Source organism: Ovis aries, chromosome 7 (assembly GCF_016772045.2).
Source record: "Ovis aries strain OAR_USU_Benz2616 breed Rambouillet chromosome 7, ARS-UI_Ramb_v3.0, whole genome shotgun sequence".
NCBI classification, from domain to species: Eukaryota; Metazoa; Chordata; class Mammalia; order Artiodactyla; family Bovidae; genus Ovis; species Ovis aries.
Genome location: NC_056060.1, coordinates 58,746,776 through 58,766,273, shown reverse-complemented (window position 1 = coordinate 58,766,273; position 19,498 = coordinate 58,746,776). Strand labels below are relative to the sequence as shown.

Below are 19,498 nucleotides of genomic sequence, written 5' to 3'. Positions count from 1 at the left end.
GCAAACTTGGACAGTTCCCTGAGCTAAAGAAATAGCTGTGAGGGGTCCTTATAGAGGTTTTGGATGTCACCTAAATAGTAGCTCTTGAGGGAACTGACCCATTTTGGACAGGGATCAGGGTATGAATAACCTAGCAAGGTTCAGAGACCTTTCTTTCTTTCTTTCTTTCTTTTGACCACATACAAATTTTATTTATAACTGTATAAAACAAACTCTTAAAAAGAGAAATCAATTAGTCCCTTGCTCAGAGACCTTTCTGAACTGCAGACATCATTACTGGAGAATAAAAAAAAAATAAAAACATGGTTTGATGAAGTCAAGCTATGAAGGGCTTTAGGTGCTATACCAAAGAGCTTGGGCTTTCTTATGTAAGAATTTAGGAGCCAGTGAAGCAGGGGTGGGAGAGAGAGTTAAGAAGGGGGATGATAAGATTGCGATTTAGAAATTTCACTTCAGTGACTATATGGAGGGAGACTAGAAACTGGGAATAGTTGAGACTAGTTTGGAGGCAATTAGGATTATCCAGAGGAGAGATATTGTCAGCCTAAAATAAGGCAGTTGTTGTGGCAATGGTGATGGAAAAGAGAGAATGCTCTTGAGAGATATTTGGAAGATCATATACAAAGTGAGGATAGGTACAAAGTCCAAGAGACTCTTGATAGGTATGAAGAGCCAGGGAAAATGAAAACCTGAAAAGTCCTCTTGGATTTCTGGTTTGGGTAGTGATGATGCCGCTAGCTGAAGTACAAACTTTAATAAGAAGCACACGTCTTGCAGAGAAAATGTTGAGCATGTTGAGACTGAGGGATCTATGACATCCTGGTGAATCTGGCTTGTGTGCAGTTTGATATATCTGTAATGAGTCCAGAGGAAAAGATGAAATTGAATTTATAGACTATTTTTTTCAATTTTACAGATTTTTTTCTAGTCACATTTATATATAGGATCTAAATATATATATATAAGATCCTATATATATATATGTATAGGACCTAAAAGAAAAACTTACTTCACTCTTTCCAAGGATAATATTATAGTATTTTAATACTAACCTATGTGTTGGTATTGGAAGGACTATTTTGAGTAGCTTGATGTACCTGTCATTCTGTTATGGGTACAGCCTGTACTTGGAGAGAGATACCCCTAATATAATCTACATACTTAGCCAAAAACTTGAGAGTGTTTGTCTGCAGTGGTTTTCTGACTTCCTGAGTTGTGAACTTCTGGGAGAAATTAAAGGAGAACTCACTGCACTCCAGGACAATGGGCAAACTATTGAGTGAGCCCTTACATCATGAAAATTTAATTAGAGAAAACTGTATGCCCCTTGAAGAGCTAGGAATCACAGAATGAGTTTGGACACACTCCCAGAGGACTCAGCACATGAAAGAATATTTACCCAAATATAAAGCAACTTGTCTTTCCCTGTCCCATCTTCTAGTTGCATGACAAGCTAATATGTCAAGACTTACCTATTTGTTGAGAAAGGTTTTATTTCCCTCCTCTCCTGAGGCAAGAATATTAAGGAATGGAATTCAACAACCACCAAAGATTTGAAATGTGCTTCAAAAATTTGTTTTATCTTGTACCCATTTTTAAACCTTGGCAAGTGGGAAAAATAAAACTAGCAATAAAGCAACAGACAAAAACCATGGCAGAATAGTGTATCATAGACCTGACTTGCCTCTTTTAAATGTTTCAGGATTATTTCAACTGACAGCTATGGAAGTTGAGTCTGAGAGTTTGGGCATAATTTCGGCTGATATTAGTTCTCTTAGGCAGATATTATTTTCATTGCCTTTTCTTAAGTGAATTAAAGTAAAATCTTTTAGATGTTTATTTATTTGAAATTTTTGTTACAGTGATCCTAACTTGGTGACCTTTGGGTTGTAACTGTTGCTCAAAATGTGCTCAATAAAATACAAAATGTGTTTACCTTTGCAATGGGATTTGAGGGGAGGAAAAAAGAGCTACATATGCCTGAACTTCCATGAAAAAAATATGTATAAATATATAGCTGTCAGTTGTTTACCCCATGTTAGGGGTCTAATTTAGGGGCAGCAGGAACATGGTACCCATGTTCCACCAATTTCCTTGGTATGCCGCTGTTTTCAGCCTCCATAGAAACCATCAAGTCCCCAAGAAGATTTCAGACCACTGTTGACATAGAAACTTATCCCAGTTACTAGGGCTCTAGAAATGACTGGCTTCAGTCAACAGTTATTCATTGTGATTTAGGCCTGAACAAAGTATTGAGCAGAAGGATCTCAAACTCAACATGTCAAAAGTTGAACATATAGCTCTATACTTGTCCAGAAGAAATCTGTTCCTCCTTGTGTTTTTCCAGTCTCCGTAAATGGTGTCACCACCTACCTAGTTATCCAAGCCATGGAATGAACTCCTACTCTGAGTTATAGAAAGTAACATGGTATATTGATTAAGGGGAAAGATGCTGGAACCGAACTGCCTGAATTTAAATCCTGGGTTTATCACTTATTAACTGTGTGACTTAAACAAAATTCTTAGCCTTTCAGTGCCTTGGTCTCCTCAGTCAAAAAAAAGGGGATGGTAATAACAGTACTTACTTCATAGGGATGCTATATGAGTTATAAATATTAAGAGAGTTAGTTAATAGTTATAACATACTTGGACCAGGGCTTAATAAATAAGTACTATGCAAATATTTGTTACATAAATTTAAATACATGTTATCCTCACTACCTTACCAATCACCTGGACTTGTTTAAAATTTATTTTTAATTGGGAGAAAATGCTTTACAATGTTATGATGGTTCCTGCCATACAACAACACAAATAAGCCATAACTGTACATATATCACTTCCATCTTGACTCTTTATATTCAGGCTTATAACTGGTTCTTCTGTCTTCATTCTTGTTCCTCACAATTTTTCCTTTATACTGTGACATGAAACCTTTCAGAGTCTCCTTCAGTGAGCTACATATAGGATAAAGTTCAATTCAGCCTCATCTCTTCCTACTTTTCTTCATGGTACCTCATGACCTAACATAATTTCATGTAAAGTTTTTCCTTTTTCCTGGATGGTGCTTAAGCTGATTTCTACCTACCTCAGTTCTGTCATTTTAAATGAACAAGGTTCAAAGAGTCCTCGACCTAATAGACCAATTCCCCTCATCTAATCCAGGAACAGTCCAGTTCAGTTCAGTCGCTCAGTCATGTCCAACTCTCTGACCCCATGGACTGCAGCACACCAGTCTTCCCTATCCTTCACCATCTCCCAGAGTTTGCTCAAATTCATGTCCATTGAGTCGGTGATGCCGTCCAACCACCTCATCCTTTGTCATCCTCTTCTCTTCCTGCCTTCAATCTTTTCCAGCACCAGGGTCTTTTCCAATGAGTCAGTTCTTCACATCAGATGGCCAAAGTATTGGAGTTTCAGCTTCAACATCAGTTCTTCCAATGAATATTCAGGACTGATTTCCTTTAGGATTGACTGGTTTGATCTCCTTCCAGTCAAAGAGACTCTCAAGAATCTTCTCCAACACCACAGTTCAAAAGCATAAATTCTTTGGCACTCGGCTTTCTTTATAGTCCAACTCTTACATTCATACATGACTACTGGAAAAACCATAGCTTTGGCTAGATGGACCTTTGTTGGCAAAGTAATGTCTCTGCTTTTTAATATGCTATCTAGGTTGGTCATAGCTTTTCTTCCAAGGAGCAAAGCGTCTTTTAATTTCATGGCTGCAGTCACCATCTGCAGTGATTTTGGAGCCCAGGAAAATTAAATCTGTCACTGTTTCCTTTGTTTCCCCATCTATTTGCTACGAAGTGATAGGACGGGTGATCCCATCCTGTGCCATAATCTTAGTTTTTTATGATGCTGAGTTTTAAGCCAGTGTTTTCACTCTCCTGTTTCACTTTCATCAAGAGGCTCTTTAGTTCTTCTTTGCTTTCTACCATAAAGGTGGTGTCATCTGCATATCTGAGGTTTTGATATTTCTCCCAGCAATCTTGATTCTAGCTTGTACTTCATCCACTCCAGCATTTTGCATGATGTACTCTGCATATAAGCTAAATAAGCAGGGTGGCAATATACAGCTAGATATTCCCTTCTCTGTGCTCTCATGGCACTTGACACACTGTGTGTCAAATATCCAATTGTGCTGCAAATATCCAACTGTATTTCTCTTTTCTGCCAGGTTAGAGCTTCTCTAGTAACAAGTTCAGAATTCGTCACACATTTGGGGCCAAGACATGGTAGATAAAGCACTCAGAATTACCTCCGTCTCTCCAAGGAGTCTAATGTTGTACATTTTTGAGACAGAATGCCAGAGAAGTATGTATAATACATGATGAAACCATGCAGGAATTTTTTCATACTTAAGGTTAAAGTCTAAACTATGAATTTAGATGAGCTGTTTAAGTACAGATTTGACTAATGATCAACTAAAAACAAATGAAACTGGCAATATTATTTTATTACAAAATTGACAAATATTTTCATTTTCAGTGATTAATGTTGTCACTTTCTGACTGGCTGTTACTTGCTAAAGATTATTCATCTCTTAAACTGTACCTGGAATGTACTAAGCTGCTGCTGCTGCTGCTGCTGCTGCTGCTAAGTAAGTCGCTTCAGTCGTGTCCGACTCTATGTGACCCCATCGAGGGCAGCCCACCAGGCTCTCCCGTCTCCGGGATTCTCCAGGCAAGAACACTGGAGTGGGTTGCCAGTTCTTTCTCCAATGCGTGAAAGTGAAAAGTGAAAGTGAAGTTGCTCCGTTGTGTCCGACTCTTAGCGACCCCAGGGACTGCAGCCCACCAGGCTCCTTCATCCATGGGATTTTCCAGGCAAGAGTACTGGAGTGGGGTGCCATTGCCTTTTCCAATGTACTAAGTACTTAACATGAATCTACATGTAGAATCATGTAGATATTCCTATAAAATATAATAATTTGAACAGTATTAGTTATAAAGAGTGAATCAAAGGCTAAAGCTCTGCGAAGAAATGCTCACATATATTATGATGGAGCAGTGAAAATATTAATAGAAATAATTTATATTTGTATTAATTAGAAAAAAAAGGATGCCACATATTTTAAAGACTGCTTCTGTTCTTCCTTGACTGAAGCCAGTCGTCAGGGAGTCAGAATGGCTTGTCTCTCTTCCACAAAGGAAAGGTTTAGAGTAGATAATACATAAATAACTTACCAAACCTTCCCTCTGGCCACACAACATCAGTAAGAGAAAAACTATACCTGTAACACTAGGGTATATATATTACATGATGATGTATATTTAGAAATATGAGATTCATTAAGTATGTATAAGCTAAACTTTAATGTTTTTCTAAACAACTCCTCTTCCCCTGTTGCAATGCTGGCCTATTGTTATTTAATAATCAATTGCAACTTCACAGTTTTTCTAAATTACCTGTTCTTTGGACAAAATCTCCCTGCCTTCCTTGCAAAGGCCCTTAGATTAAACTAGTGAAAAGTGAAAAGGTTAGTCACTTAGTAGTGTCCAACTCTTTGTGATCCCATAGACTGTTGCCTGCCAGGCTCCTCTGTCCATGGAGTCCATTCCCTTCTCCAGGGGATCTTTGTGACCCATGGATTAAATCCCAGTCTCCTGCATTGCAGGCAGATTCTTTACCATCTGAGCCACCAGGGACGCCCAGATTAAACTAGACTTTTCAGGAAAAAACTATTTTCTTTGGAATGTGCTCATTTGGGGCTTCCCAGGGGGCACCAGTGGTTGAGAACCCTCTTGCCAATGCAGGAGATGTAAGAAATGTGGGTTCGATCTCTGGGTGGGGAAGATCCCCGGGAGAAGGAAATGGCAACCCACTCCAGTATTCTTCCCTGAAAAATTCCATGAGCAGAAGAGCCTGGCAGGCTTCAGTCTTTTGGTGTCTGTGGGTCTGCAAAGAGTTGGACACACTGAGTGTGCACACACACGCACACACACACACACACACACTAGGACTAGAAGATTTCTGTGTTGTTTTGCAGCTGAAAACATGATTTCCAATATAGCTACTTTGATTTTTTTTCTCAGTGTTCTGCTACTTAATCTATTCACTGGCATCTAAATTCACATACTTTACAGTCATTCTGAGCAGTTAAGGAAATTGTTATCCAAAACTTCTCTTTTCTTGCATGTAAATATTATTGACGCATATCTATTTGTCACCCAGTCCAGCTGGAATGTTTTTATTTCTTTGGAACTTACTTCAGCTCCAACATTTGCCCATTCTTCTGGAATGAATGAACTATTGCAGAGATGCCAACTTACCCTTTCTCTTACCGCACTTCCTCAGAATTAGTATTTCCTTTTGTATGTCTTGAATATTTTCCTAAATTATCTGAGTGTTACCAGTTGTACCCAAGTAGAACATTTCTTGCTGCTGCTGCTGCTGCTAAGTCCCTTCAGTGGTGTCCGACTCTGTGCGACCCCATAGACAGCAGCCCACCAGGCTCCTCTGTCCCTGGGATTCTCCAGGCAAGAGCACTGGAGTGGGTTGCCATTTCCTTCTCCAATGTATGAAAGTGAAAAGTGAAAGTGAAGTCGCTCAGTCGTGTCCGACACCTAGCGACCCCATGGACTGCAGCCCACCAGGCTCCTCCATCCATGGGATTTTCCAGGCAAGAGTACTGGAGTGGGTTGCCATTGCCTTCTCCAGAACATTTCTTACTTGTATACCAATTACAAAGTGAAAATAAAGTGTTGACTGCCCAGTCTCTACCAGATGCATTTCCTAATTTTTATCATCAATTTATTTATTCACATTTTTTCTTGAATATCAAAACCCAATGAATGATAAAGTAATATTTGTATATTTGTTAAAAATTGGATATTTGATTCAGTCAAACCTAAATAGTTATGCATTCACATGGCATCTGAGAAGACGAGCACAACCATCATCTTGCTCTCAGTTTCCGTGTCATTGTTTCTCTAATGGTCCAATCGAATCCCTGAATCACACTCATCCTTTGGCTTAAGGTGAAACTACTCTTTGCCTGGAGAAGTAGTTTTTAATCAATTCAAGATGCAGCTGGAATAAATGCTACTGGCTTGAGTAGCCATTGTTCTTGGCAAATCTCTCCAAGCAATAAACAATGAACACCACACCCTCAGGAGAAAGGGAGTGACGGATGAGGATAGTCATTGTCCTCATTTTATATTGCTAAATATTATTATGGTCTATTTATATCCTGTGGGGACTGACATGTAGGATACTTGATACCAAGCAATGCAGAACAATAAGTGATTGTTAGTTGCTGGAGACAAGTATTCTAAGTTTAACAAGCTCTGAGTTCAGTCATGAAACTAATGCTCATTGCATAATCCATTAAAAAAAATAGAACACTTTATCAATAAGCTGATAGGAGGAAAAATTTAGTCAAGGATTGAGCATATAGATCCATATAGTGTTTATTTGGAAAAAGAACAAAATGTGTGCAAGCTTCGAAATACTCATCGCTTATACAAAACCACTTACACATAGCAATGAGTGCCTCAATTGTGTTTTCATTTGGTCTTTAAATAGGATTTCAATAAATGATGCCTTTTATAATTATTCATTTTAAAAAATATTTTTAAAACAGAATTTCATGTTTTTTATCATGTTAAAATTGTTATTTGTGCTTTAGTGATGTGGAAAATCTAATTCCAAAACCTCAAACCCTACAGGGATTTGAACTTTGGATCGTAGGCCTTAAATTCAGAGAATTTTCTTGTAGCATCGAGTATCCTCCTTATTAAACAATTCAAACTTAAGTATATGAGTTGAACATCTTTCAAGCTCTTCCTGTGGATAGTCAGTGTTTTACTGTTGTAAGTCACAGAGACTGAGAAGATAGTGTGCTATGATTTTCAGGATTAGTCAGGTCTAGATTACTCTCATCCTCTAAAGAAGTGACCATTGTATACACAGAATATGGCCTTCGATGCTTGGGGCTGGTGCATGGGGATGACCCAGAAAGATGTTATGGGGAGGGAGGTGGGAGGGGGGTTCATGTTTGGGAATGCATGTAAGAATTAAAGATTTTAAAATTTAAAAAATAAAAAACTAAAAAATAAAAAATAATTAAAAAAAAGAAAAAAAAAAAGAATATGGCCTTCGTCCATTGGCCTCTACCAATGCAAGAAAATCTTATGATAGGTATCATATTCATGGAGACAATTCAGCATAATGGTTAAAAACACAGGCTCTGGATTCAGAGACCCCAGGGTAGGAGTCTTAGCTCCACTGCTTACGAACTGTGTGACTTCTGAAAATATACTTAATCTCAGTTTGCACACAGTTATAGAAGTTGTACCTATCTGATAGGGTTACCAGGAGGATTAAGTAGGGTGATGCCCATAAAGTGCTTGACACAGGGCCTGAAACTTACTCAATATATTATATATAGTCAACTCTCACTATTTGTGGAGTCTGTCTTGTGAACTTGCCTACTTGTGGACATTATTTTTAACCACAAAATCAATACCCAGGACACTTGCACAGTCATTCACAGATATTCTCATGGCAGAGAAAAATTTGTCACCCAATGGGTATGTTCCCTGATGAGAGAGAGTAAAGCAACACTCTGCCTTCTTACATCACCTCTTATACCATAAACAAGTCTATTTAAGATGATTTTTTTTCATACTGTTGTGCTTTTTCTTGGCAATTTCTCTATTAAAATGGCTTGTCTGAGGGATCAGAGAGAGGGTGGGGAATTTAATTAGTGCCCTTCTAGATCTCAAACTCAAACTGCTATTTATTGATGGAATATTCCATTTTATTTTCAGGGCCCTTATCCAGGGTGTTTTTCATATTTTATTCTGTTTGTTCTCAGTTACAACATTTGGGCACTCTATGGGAAGCCTCTGGGAACCATATATAAGCCAGAGTTATGAATGGGCTCAGTTTCTTGTGTCCATACATACTTTTGAGTCTACACTTCCTTATTTGATGATAAGACAAATCTGAATTGAGGCTGATTTTATTTTACTACATGACAGAATTGCTTACATTCCAAATGCTCCTGGTTTATCACATACAGTTAAAAGCCTGGAACTTATCACGTTAGCACTGTTATACATTTTCCCTCTCTCTAGAATGCTTTCCTCTCTTCTGGGGAAATTGCACAGCCTTCCAATTTTAAACTCAACTTAAGTGTCATCATTTTAGAGAGACCTTCCCTAGCCATCTTATCCAAAGTAAATGCCCCAATATTCTCTATCATGGCAACCTGCAATTTTCTTCATGTTTATCACTGTAATTGTTTTTCATTTGACACTTGCTTATTATGTGGCTTTTACCCCAGCATCTAAGTTTCATACAGGAAAAAACTTGATCTCTTTTGCTTATTGTTTTCTCCTTATTGTCTAGGCCTTTGATTAGTACAATAACCAGTGAAAGAATGAATCTTATTGCATTTTGTCAGTTTGAGTCTTTATATATTTATTTTCTACAAAATAGTTCGTCATTTGAGATGAATTGCATTCCATTTTTAAACTATCATTCTCAGCATCATCCAGCAAAAGATAGGAGAGAGAAAATTGTGCACTTTTAAAACCTGGTGCACTGTGCTCATTCATGTCCATGATATTTAGTGCAGCATCTCGGGTCCTAACCCAACGTCCCAAATTCATACCACACATAAAACTTCAGCTAAGTTGTCATTTGTTAGTAGGCCAAGTAGTACTTGAGTTTCTGCATTGAGAAATCTAAATGCTAGACAAGTATAACTTTGAGATTTTTATCTAGGATCTAAGGTAGTAATCTGTGACACAGCATTAAAAAAACACTGTTCCAAGAAGCAGAAAACAGGTCATAATCTCTGTTCTGCTACAAAACTTGCTACATAACTTTGGACGATGTTTTATATCCCCATGGGCTCCGCATGTGTAAAAAATGGATTTGGACCAGTAGACACTCCAGTTCCTTCTAACTCTCTGTGGCTATAAAAGCTGAATAGAATCCATCTCCTCTTTCTTCACAGAGCTAAGACCTGCCAGGTGAGGTCTCTGACTGGAAGCACTACAGAAGACTCCTGCCAGGGTCTGCCATGTTCATGGAGCAGGACGCCATTTGAAGAAGACACCTTGAAGTAAGTATCCAGTGAGGAAACAGAGAAAGACCAAGTTTTTGAATCTGCATAGCTTGTCCTTTCTATTTGATAGGTAGAATGCATGGGAAGCCGAATGGTCATGAGGATTGCTTAGTGTGCATGGAATTAGCCCTATGCAGCAGGGCAAGAAAAGGAGTTTCTTGATAAACTGAATGATAGTTGAATGAGAAAGTATGTTTGCTGAAAGAATTTGAGACACCCTTCCCAGCATTACCAGAATGTTGTTAACCATAATTTTCAGACTGTGATTGGCAAAAATTGCTTTCTGTGGTGATCACTGTTGAAGTTTTCTTCTGTAACCCTCTCTTCCCCTCATCCTAAGCTTACTTGAAGTATGATTGACAGATAAAAATTGTATGTGCTTAGGTAGTTCAATATGATGTTTTGATATATGTGTACATTGTGACATAATTACCACAATCAAGCAAATTAACATATCTATCATCTCACATAGTTACCCCTCTTTATTTTTGTGGTTAGAATACTATTGTCTTAGCAAAGCTCAAGTGTACAATATGATACATTACATTATTATTATTTATAGTCACCATACTGTACATTCGGAGAAGGCAATGGCACCCCACTCCAGTACTCTTGCCTGGAAAATCCCATGGATGGAGGAGCCTGGAAGGCTGCAGTCCATGGGGTTGCTGAGGGTCAGACACGACTGAGCAACTTCACTTCCACTTTTCACTTTTATGCATTGAAGAAGGAAATGGCAACCCACTCCAGTGTTCTTGCCTGGAGAATCCCAGGGACGGGGGAGCCTGGTGGGCTGCCGTCTGTGGGGTCGCACAGAGTCAGACATGACTGAAGTGGCTTAGCAGTAGCAGCATGCTATACATTAGGTCACTAGAACTTATTCATCTTATAACTGAAAGTGTTTACCCTTTGACCAACATCTTGTTTCCTTTACCCTCCAAGCTCCTAGTAACTAGCATACTACTTTCTGTTACTATGAGCTGACATTTTTTTTTTCAGAGTTCACATTTAAGTGAAATCATGCAGTATTTGTCTTTCTTTGTCTTACTTATATATCACTGGGCATAATGGCCTCTGTGTTCATCTGTGTTGTGGCAAATAGCAGGATTTCCTTTCCCCATCGAATCTTCTTGGTTCCCTTGTCAAATATTAGTTGACCATTTATATGGTCCCACTGGCTATCTATTTCACATATGGCAACACATATATTTCCATGCTAATCTCTCAATTCGTCCCACCCTCTCCTTCCTCAACTGTGTCCACAAATGAGAACTGTGTTCTCAATATTTGTGTCTCCTACAATGGAGGGATTTTAGTTCAGGAAGTTAGTTATTCAAGTGATGTCATAGCTTAAAAGCAAAACAAAGAGTAATGGTGAAGTGTGGGTACTAATTTGTGCGTAGTCGCTTCAGTCCTGTCTGACTCATTGCAGCCTCATGGACTGTAGCCCACTGCACTTCTCTGTCCATGGGATTCTCCAGGCAAGAATACTGGAGTGGGTTGCCATGCCCTCCTCCAGGGGACCTTCCCAACCCAGAGATCAAACCCAAGTCTCTTATGTCTACTGCATTGGCAGGTGGGTTCTTTACCTCTAGCATCACCTGGGAAGCCCAGTGGTGAGGCATCCCCCTCAAATTAGCAGTCGCAGGAGACTACTCTCACCAGTAGGCTAGAACTGTGCTGTCCAGCTTGGTAGCCAACCACACTCTGTCTTTGAGCACTTGAAGTGTGGCTGATCTGAACTATGGTATATTCTTAATGTAAAATACTTGCGAGATTGTGAAGAATGAATCTGAGAAAAAGAATGAAAAATAGCTCATAAATAGATTTCATATTGAATATACAGAGAAATGATATGTTGAATATATTGGGTAATATATAGTATCTAAATTAATTTTACTCTTTAATTTTGACTTTTAAAATGTGGCTATTAAAAAAAATTAAAACTTACATATAATATTCTTACATTATTTGATACTGCTGGGCTAGAGAGACAAACGTACAGGATGGTTTTACCAAAGCTCAGAGTTCAGAACTTCAATGGACTAACCCATTGAGAACTAGAGGCAGGAAGGAAACAGCTGTTGCTTAAAATGCCAACTGGAGCCATATAGAAGGAGAAGAGAACTCTGGCTTTACCCTGTCACTCCAATCTCCTACCAGTGCTGTTGAACCCACCAGGAAGTCATCTGGGAGGCACCATCTCCCAGGGGACCATCTTCTTGTATTAGAGTTGAGAGGAGCAAGGGCAAGGAATGCATCTGAAGTCAGATTTATTTAGATTGCAGCCTAGTTCCAATGTGTCCTTTTTGTTCATTCATTTATTCAACAAATACTGAGTACCACTTACTACAGAGACCATTTAGAACTGTTGTCCTGAGTTCCTGATCCTTGCTGTTCAGATTCTTTGCTTGATTTGGTTCCACATTCTCTCACTGCCTAGATTGTGGTCTGGATACTTATAGCTTCCCTGGCCTTTGATCAGATGAATTGTCCTCTGTTACATTCTTGACGTTTCTTTGACAATAAGTATTTGAACTTATTATCCTTTTATGTTCTCTTGATTCTTGGTGCCTGTCTGGGATTGTCACTCAATTCTTTATTCATGCAGTTCTTTATTCTTTCTTGTGTATACTGCTTATACAATCCCTGGTACCAAACAATCAGCCACTTCCCACAGTGCATCAGGACTGTAGCCAGTCTCAAACCATAAACCTGTTTCTCCTTTCTTATTTTGTGCTCCTTGCTTTCTCTCTGTAATACACCACCCCAAATGAAGCCAGTGCTGAAAAATCTAATCTCAGCACCCATGGCATGAGAAGATACGTTAAAGGAAATATGAAGATTCAGAGATGGCATGAAAAGATACCTTAAAAAAATATGAAGATCCAGAGTCTAAGGGTGAATCTTTCTGGCCCAAAACTAATTGTCACTCAGTGTTTACCTTGGAAAGCTTTACAATTTAGTTCTGGTAATCATCAGTTTCAGAGAAAAACATTTATTTTTATCATCAATAACCATTTATCTGGGTAAAATGGTTATTGAATGTTAGGTACTTTACTAAACAACAGAATATTAGATAAAAAGGTAAAATACTCCTAGAGGATAGATAAAAGAAAAAATAAGTAATCCAAGAAAACATGATAGGAAGTGGCACAAATAATGAATGTCCTGAGAGTTTAGGTGACACTTTATGTCACAGAGTGTTTCAGAAAAGAAAGGAACCTGAACTGGGCTTTGTAGAAGGCAAGAATTTGATAAACAAATGGAAGGAAAAGGTTTTCCACAAAGAGAAAATTGTATATATAGTAAGAATACAGAGAAGCAGGAATAAATCCACTGTCTATTGAAGTGTAGATTATTATAGGCAGGAGTCTTTCAAGTCTTTCAAGAGCAGTCTTCATCTCAGTGAGACCCTGGAGCAGTATCAACTTGAGTGTAGAAGCTTATAGTGTTTACTTAAGATTACAGTATGGCTGGAAAGTACAGCTTGTTAGCAGCTGGAATGGGGCTTTTTACAGTTCACACTCAACACTACAACATGACTTTGTTGTCATTCAGTTACTAAATTGTGTCCAACTCTTTGTGACCCCATGGACTACAGCATGCCAGTCTTCTGTCCTTCACTATCTCCTGGAGTTTGCTCAAACTCATGTCCATTGAGTCAATGATGCCATCCAACCATCTCACCTTCTGCTGCCCCCATCCCCTTTTGCCTTCAATCTTTCCCAGCATCAGGGTCTTTTCCAGTAAGTTGGCTCTTCATATCAGGTGACCAAAGTACTGGAGCTTCAGCTTCAGCATCAATCCTTCCAACGAATATTCAGGGTTGATTTCTTTTAGGATTGACTGGTTTGAGTCCCTTGCAGTCCAAGGGACTCTTAAGAGTCTTCTCCAGCACCACAGTTTGAAAGCATCAATTCGGCACTCAGCCATTTTTATGGTCCAACTCTCACAACCATACATGACATGACTACTAAAAGAACCATGGCTTTGACTATACAGACCTTTGTCAACAAAGTGATGTCTATGCTTTTTAACACACTGTCTAGATTTGTCATAGCTTTTCTTCCGTGAAGCAAGCGTCTTTTAATTTCACAGCTGCAGTTACTGTCCACAGTGATTTTGGCGCCCAAGAAAATAAAATCTGTCCTTTCTTCCTCTTTTTCCCCTTCTATTTGGCATGAAGTGATGGGACCAAATGCCATGACCTTAGTTTTTTGATTGTTGAGTTTTAAGCCAGCTTTTTCACTCTCTTCTTTCACCCTCATTGAGAGGTTCTTTAGTTCCTCTTCACTTTCTGCCATTAGAGTGGTATCATCTGCATATCTGAAGTTATTGATATTTCTCTCAGCAATCTTGATTCCAGCTTGTGATTCATCTAGGCTGGCATTTTGCATAATGTACTCTGCATATAAATTAAGTAAGCAGGGTGACAATATACAGCCTTGACAGACTCCTTTCCCAATTTTGAACCAGTCTGTTGTTCCATGTCCAGTTCTAACTGTTGTTTCTTAACCTGCATACAGGTTTCTGAGGAGGCAGGTAAGGTGGTCTGGTACTCCCATGTTTTAAGGAATTCTCCACAATTTGTTGTGATCAACACAGTGAAAGGTTTTAGCATAGTCAATGAAGCAGAAGTAGATGTTTTTCTGGAATTCCCTTGCTTTGTCTATGATCCAACGAAAGTTGGCAATTTGATCTCTGGTTCCTCTGCCTTTTCTAAACCCAGCTGGTACATCTGGAAGCTCTTATTTCACATATTGTTGAAGCCTAGCTTGAAGGGTTTTGAACATACCTTTGCTAGCATGTGAAATAAGCACAATTATAGGGTAGTTTGGACATTCTTTGGCATTGCTCTTCTTTGGGTTGGAATGAAAACTGAGCTCTTCCAGTCCTGTGGCCACTGCCAAATTTTCCAAATTTGCTGACATGTTAGGTGCAACACTTTAACAACATCATCTTTTAACATTTTAAATAACTCAGCTGGAATTCCATCACCTCCACTAGCTCTCACTTGATACCATAAGCTTCATAATGCCTGATCTATTCACTGCTTGGTCCCAAGGAATGGCCCATGCTAGATATGCTCAGTGATTCCATGGTGCATGAATGAATACCAATAAATGGTGTAATAACGTATGAGTCCCTGAACTGAGGAGACCCACAGCAAATGTTCATCCAGTATTGCTGTATCCCAGGACAGAGTTTAGGGAATTAAGAATAAAATTATGCACTGTACTCTGATTATTAGTAGAAATCCCTTCAGTGACTTTGGGCAGTTTGTCCTCTGGGTCACAGTTTATAGGATTCAGAAATCCCAGTGGAGAATTTGGTCAACCTGGCATGTTACTAGGAGATGATAACATTTATAATATAATTGTCATCACCCACACCTTTGTAATAGTTTTCTTTATGGTACTCTTGCCTGGAATATCCCATGGATGGAGGAGCCTGGTGGGCTGCAGTCCATGGGGTTGCTAAGAGTTGGACATGACTGAGCAACTTCACTTTCACTTTTCACTTTCATGCATTGGAGAAGGAAATGGCAACCCACTCCAGTGTTCTTGCCTGGAGAATCCCAGGGATGGCAGAGCCTGGTGGGCTGCCATCTATGGGGTTGCACGGAGTCGGACACGACTGAGGCGACTTAGCAGCAGCAGCAGCAGCAGCAGCAATACCTATTTAAGGCTGATTCCATTAGGTTCATCTGGATTGAATTAAAAGGTACATTAGATTTCATACCACAGCTAATATTCCAGAGACCAGATCCTTCAGGCCAAGCCTAGTTCATTAAATTCTGAAATATCAAGGCAGATAAATTATTATCACAGAAACCAGGGAACCATAAAGATCATTGAAAGTTTCAGGTGAATAGCATTACCTGAGGGAGGATTTTAAAGAGGCCCTAGTTTATTCACTTAGACCCTGGGGAGTGTTGCTGGGTGTCAAATGTGGGATGTATGTTAATCCAACACTGTACCATATGGAGGCCAAATGGCTGTTTGGAGTGGGCACTGTCTCTAGACTCAGCCAGAGTTGGATTCAAAACCTAAATTCTACCCATATTACTCTATAAATTTAAACAAATGATGGGAGTAAACATAGTGCTTACACCACAGTTGCAAGAATTCAATATAATAATTCAAGTAAAGCCCTGGTCTATCACAGAGAAAGTGCTCAGTAAATACTAGTTCTCTTTATAAGAACACTAGAATGTACCTAGTACATGGTAGTCTTTAGTTTTCCAAAGAGAAACCCGCCCCCCATCCCATACACACACAAAACTAACACACAAAGCTGGGAGTTCATTCAGACCAGTTACATATATGTCCTGTTCCCTGCTGCTGTTGTTGTTCAGTCTTTAAGTTGTGTCTGATTCTTTGCGACCCCATGGACTACAGCATATCAGGCTTCCTTGTCCTTCACTATCTCCCAGAGTTTACTCAAACTCATGTCCGTTGAGTCAGTGATGCTATCTAACCATCTCATCCTGTCACCCTCTTCTCTTGACTTCAATCTTTCCCAGCATCAGAGTCTTTTTTAATGAGTTTGATCCCTGATCTGGGAAGATCCTACATGCTGTGGAGCAACTAAGCCTGGGTGCCACAATTGTCAAGCCTGTGCTCTAGAGCCAGGGAACCACAGCTATTATGCCCAGCCACTGCAACTACTGAAGCCTTCTGGCCCTTGAGCCTGTGCTCCGCAACAATAGAAGCCACCGAAATGAGAAGCCTGGGCAATGCAACGAAAAGTAGCCCCTTCTCACTGCAACTAGGGAAAAGCCTGCCCAGCAACAAAGACCCAGCACTGCCATAAATAAATAAACAAATAAAACTATTAATAAAAAAGAATAGACTATAGGAAAACAGGAATTAAAAAACCAAGAAAATTATTGCAGTAATGCAGGTTTGAGATAACAGCTTAACCAAGATCAAGGGTGTGGAGAAAAGGGAACCCACCTACACTGTTGGTGGGAATGCAAACTAGTACAGCCACTATGGAGAACAGTGTGGAGATTCCTTTAAAAATTGCAAATAGAACTACCTTATGACCCAGCAATCCCACTGCTGGGCATACACACCGAGGAAACCAGAATGGAAAGAGACACATGTACCCCAATGTTCATCGCAGCACTGTTTATAATAGCCAGGACATGGAAACAACCTAGATGTCCATCAGCAGATGAATGGATAAGAAAGCTGTGGTACATATACACAATGGAGTATTACTCAGCCGTAAAAAAGAATTCATTTGAATCAGTTCTGATGAGATGGATGAAACTGGAGCCAATTATACAGAGTGAAGTAAGCCAGAAAGAAAAACACCAATACAGTATACTAACACATATATATGGAATTTAGGAAGATGGCAATGACGACCCTGTATGCAAGACAGGAAAAAAGACAGATGTGTATAACGGACTTTTGGACTCAGAGGGAGAGGGAGAGGGTGGGATGATTTGGGAGAATGGCATTCTAACAGGTATACTATCATGTAAGAATTAAATCTCCAGTCTATGTCTGACGCAGGATACAACATGCTTGGGGCTGGTGCATGGGGATGACCCAGAGAGATGTTATGGGGAGGGAGGTGGGAGGGGGGTTCATGTTTGGGAACGCATGTAAGAATTAAAGATTTTAAAATTAAAAAAAAAAGAAAATTGGAACAGAAAGATACTGAGAATTGGTAGTATTCTGGATATATTTTTAAGTGGAGGCAATAAGATTGATGGTAGGATATGAGGCTCACAGAAAAATTAAAGAAAAGTACTGCATTTTTTGCCCAAGCAACTGGATTGATGAATTGCCATTGGTAGAGATAAGGTTAACTGCAGTAGAATTAAAGTTGAGGGGAAAAGCAAGAGTTCTGTTTTGAGCACATTGAATTTAAATTTGTATTAAACGTGTGTGGAGATTTTGAGTAGACAGAAAGGACTTTGTGTTAGAATTCCAGGTTGAATATTAATTTATTTTAATTGGAGGTTAATTACTTTACAATATTGTATTCGTTTTGCCATACATCAACATGAATCCGCCACAGGTATACACGTGTTCCCCATCCGGAACCCCCCCTCCTCCTCCCTCCCCATACCATCCTTCTGGGTCGTCTCAGTGCACCAGCCCCAAGCATCCAGTATCATGCATCGAACCTGGACCGGCATATATGATATTATACATGTTTCAATACCATTCTCCCAAATTATCCCACCCTCTCCCTCTCCCACAGAGTCCAAAAGACTTCTATACATCTGTGTCTCTTTTGCTGTCTTGCATTCAGGGTTATCATTACCATCTTTCTAAATTCCATACATATGCATTAGTATACTGTATTGGTGTTTTTCTTTCTGGCTACTTCACTCTATATAGGCTTCAGTTTCATCCACCTCATTAGAAGTGATTCAAATGTATTCTTTTTAATGGCTGAGTAATACTCCATTGTGTATATGTACCACAGCTTTCTTATCCATTCATCTGCTGATGGACATATAGGTTGCTTCCATGTCCTGGCTATTATAAACAGTGGTGCAATGAACATTGGGGTACGTGTGTCTCTTTCAATTTTACTTAAAAAAAAGAATTCCAGGTTGAACTATAACTGCGAGCATCAGTGGTATATAAATGGAATTTAAAGCCATGAAACTACATGAACTTGTAGATATATAAAGACACCCAAAGATTGAGCCCTGGGGCAGGACCATGTTTAGAAATCAAGTAGATGTAGAAGAATCACTCAAAGTGACTGAGAAGAAGCAACCAGTGACGTGTGACGAGAACTGAAAGAGAGTGCTGTGACAAAGCTAGAAAATATTCAAGAAGGAGCACGTGGTCAACTGACTGAGTGCTGTTGTTGGGTCAAGAAGACGAGAACTGAGAAGTGACAAAGTGGGAAGTCGAAAGCTGGAAGTTGTCCTACACCGAACATTTATGTGTTTTCTCTCAAAGCAAAAAATTGGCAGATCCTAGCAGACACATGTGAGACACAAACATTTATTAATTTCCACTATAAATTTGGTGACCAAATTTCCTAAACACTAAAATTGATACAGTTGGTATAATACTGGAGTAAAATATTTGAAAATTGGATTGTTCTCTAAAACTCAAGCCGTGTAGATAATAGACCAAGAAAGAGCCATCTGCAGAGAGACTGACTCACTTGGATGTCCTTAGAGAAAAGAATGGCTACCCACTCCAATTTCTTGCCTGGAGAATCCCATGGACAGAGGAGCCTGGCAGGCTATAGTCCATGGGGTCACAAAGAGTTGGACATGATTGAGTGACTAACACTTTAACTTTCCACCCCACTGAGAATCAGTGACTCATTCATTCATTATTTATTTTATAAAGCACATACCTATACCTCTTTATTTCTGTATTTTCCCCCTCTATCTGCCTATCTATCTAACCATCC

At 39.3% G+C, this 19,498-nt stretch overlaps 1 long non-coding RNA gene across 1 annotated transcript in view; it reads left to right on the top strand.

Annotated features, from left to right (window-relative positions):
* Positions 1-4,421: 4,421 nt before the first annotated feature.
* LOC132660050 (uncharacterized) overlaps positions 4,422-19,498 on the top strand; it is a 176,043-nt gene continuing 160,966 nt past the window's right edge. The window contains exons 1-2 of the long non-coding RNA XR_009601229.1: positions 4,422-4,606; positions 9,977-10,084. This is a non-coding gene — a long non-coding RNA (uncharacterized LOC132660050). The remainder of the gene's footprint in view (positions 4,607-9,976; positions 10,085-19,498) is intronic.